Below are 3501 nucleotides of genomic sequence, written 5' to 3'. Positions count from 1 at the left end.
AAAAAAAAAAAAAAAAAAAAGATAGACCTTAGGGACTAGGAAGCAGGGTGCAGAAGGAGAGTGGGTGACGAAAAATAACTTACTGGGTAGAATGTAAATTATTCAGATGATGGCTACACTAAAAGCCAAGACTTCACCATGCAATAAATGCACATAACAAAATTCCACTTGTACCCCTTAAGTTTACACAAGTAAATAGAATTTAAAAATAAAAACACACGTTTAAAACATACGTGGGAACAGAAGACAGAGCAATGGCTTCCAGGTACTTAAGAGTAGGAATATAGGGATTGTTTTCAAAGTGGCAGGAGGGATTTGATTATCTTGGTGGCTGTATGACTCTATGTGTTAAGTGGGTACTTCAAAGAACATAAGAAGTTTATTTTACTTATAGCAAACAGTCTTGGTACAAGAAACTTATATAGCACAGTTAGGGAGACTATAGTCTTTGGAACCCTAAAACCTAGGTTCAAATCCCAGCTCTATAACTGAATGGCTTGGTAATAAGCAATTTATTAGAACTAATCCCTGAGCCTATCTAAGCTTCATCTCCCTGATCTATAACATGGTTACAGTTCAAAATACAACAGTAGATTCTAAAAAACTGAGAAGGAGGGAATCCTCCTCCCTAACACATTCAATGAGACCAGTGTCATTCTGATACTAAAACCTGGTAGAAACACAACAAAAAAAGAAAGCCTCAGGTCAATATCCCTGATTAACATGGATGCAAAAGTCCTCAACAAAATGCTCGCAAACTAAATCCAGCACCACATCAAGATGCTAATCCACCACAATCAAGTAGGCACTCCTGGAATGCATGGTTGCTTCAGCATATGCAAACCAATCAATATGATGTATCACATTAATAGAATTAAAAATCACATGATCATCTCAACAGATGCAGGAAAGTCTTTTGATAAAATACAATATCTCTTCATGTTAAAAACCCTCAACAAACTAGGCATTGAAGGAACATATCTCAGAATAATAAGAGCCATATATGACAAACCACAGCCAACATCATACTGAATGGGCAAAGGCTGGAAGCATTCCTCTTAAGAACCAGAACAAGACAAGGATGCCCACTCTCACCACTCCTCTTCAACATGATACTGGAAGTCATAGCCAGAGCAATCAGGCAAGAGAAAGAAACAAAGGCATCCAAATAGGAAGACAGGCAATCAAACTATCTCTCTTCGTAGATAATATGATTTTATACCTAGGAAACCCCTTAGTCCCTGCCAAAAAGCTCCTTGATTCCTTGATCTAATAAATCAGCAAAGTTTCAGGGTACAAAATCAATGTACAAAATCAGAAGCATTCAATACATCAACATCAAAAATGTCCAAGTCAAATCGAGAATGCAGTCTTATTCACAATATCCACCAAGAAAAATAGAAACAAACAAACAAACAAAAAAAACAAAAAAAAACCCCTAGGAATACAGCTAACCAAAGAGGTAAAAAATCTCTACAGTAAGAATTATAAAACGCTGCTGAAAGAAATCAGAGATGACACAAGCAAATGGAGAACATTCCATGATCAAGAATAGGAAGAATCAATATTATTAAAATGGCCATATTGCCCAAAGCAATTTACAGATTCTATGCTATACCTATCAAACTACCAACAACATTTTTCAAAGAAATAGAAAAAAAAAGTATTTCAAAAGTTATACAGAACCAAAAAAGAGCCTGAATAGCCAAAGCAATCCTAAGCAAAAAGAACAAAGCCAGAGGCATTATACTATCAACTTCAAACTATACTACATAGCTACAATAACCAAAATAGCGTGGTATTTGTAAAACAAACAAACAAAAAACAGACACATAGACCAATGGAACAGGTCAGAGAACCCAGAAATAAAGCTGCACACTTACAACCATCTAATCTTTAACAATGCTGACAAAAACAAGCAAAGGGGAAAGGACTCTTTATTCAATAAATGGTGCTGGGATAATTGGCTAGCCATATGCAGAAGATCGAAACTAGACCCCTTCCTTACACTATGTACAAAAATCAACTCAAGATGGATTGAAGACTTACATGTAAAACTTAAAACTATAGAAACCCTAGAAAAAGATAAAGGAAATACATTCAGGACATAGGCCATGACAAAGATTTCCTGGTAAAGACTCCAAAAGCAATTGTGACAAAAACAAAAATTGACAAACAGGACCTAATTCTACACAGCAAAATAAATTATCAACAGAGTAAACAGACTACCTACAGAATGAGAGAAAATATTTGCAAACCATGCACCCAACAGAGATCTAACATCCTGGATCTATAAGGAATGTAAACAAATTAACAAGCAAAAAACAATACCATTAAAAAACGGGCAAAGGACATGAACAGGCACTTATCAAAGCAGACACACAACCAACAAACATATGGAAAAATACTCAACACCACTAAACATTAGAGAAAGGTAAATCAAAACCACAAGATACTGTCTCACACCAATCAGAATGGCTATTTTTAAAAAGGCAAAAAATAATAGATGCTGGTGAGGTTACAGATGAAAAAGAGCACTTATACACTGCTGGTGGGAATGTAAATTAGTTCAGTCATTGTGGAAAGCAGTTTGAAGATTTCTCAAAGAACTTAAAACAGAACTACCATTTGACCCAGCAATCCCATTACTGGGTATATACCCAAAGGAATATAACATGTTCTACCATGAAGACACATGCACACATACGTTCACTGCAGGACTATTTGCAAAAGCAAAGACATGGAATCAACCTAAATCCCCATCAACAGTGGACTGGATAAAGAAAATGCAGTACATATACACCATGGCATACTATGCAACCATAAAAACCATGAAATCATGTCCTTTGCAGCAACATGGATACAGCTGGAGGCCATTACCCTAAGCAAATTAATGCAGGAAAAGAAAACTAAATACCACATGTTCTCACTTAGATGTGGGAGCTAAATAGTGAGTACACAAGGACACAAAGAGGGGAACAATAGACACCATGGCCTATTTGATGGTGGAGTGTGAGGATCGAAAAACCACCTTTGGGTACTATGGTTATTACCTGGGTGACAAAATAATCTGTACACCAAACTCCAGTGACCGTAATTCACCCATGTAACAAACCTGCACATGGATCCCTGAACCTAAAACAAAAGTTGGAAAGAAAAAAATGCAACAGTAGGTCAAAATCCCTTTTGAGAATTTATGAGAACAGTGCAGATAAAGTTTTTAGCATATGCCTGGCACAATAGATGCTAAATTTATCAGTAGTTTTGTTGGTAAGGTTCAAGTCTTTTATTCAAGACTTCCTCTCCACCAGACTTTGCTTACATGAACATCAACAGTATTTGCCTTTGTGACTTTCCTTTTCTACATTTTCTTAGTTGCTAACCTGGTTATATTTGTATAGCCCTTTTCAAAACAGGATACAATACTCTGATAATGCTTCTGATTAGTAAATGATAACCACTTTCCAGTCCTGCCTCTCAGATTTTTCCCAGAGTCCACCT

The sequence above is a fragment of the Colobus angolensis genome, unplaced genomic scaffold (assembly GCF_000951035.1).
Source record: "Colobus angolensis palliatus isolate OR3802 unplaced genomic scaffold, Cang.pa_1.0 Scaffold6, whole genome shotgun sequence".
Taxonomy (NCBI): domain Eukaryota; kingdom Metazoa; phylum Chordata; class Mammalia; order Primates; family Cercopithecidae; genus Colobus; species Colobus angolensis.
The sequence above is the reverse complement of the archived record's forward strand: the minus strand, read 5'-3'. Positions refer to the sequence as shown.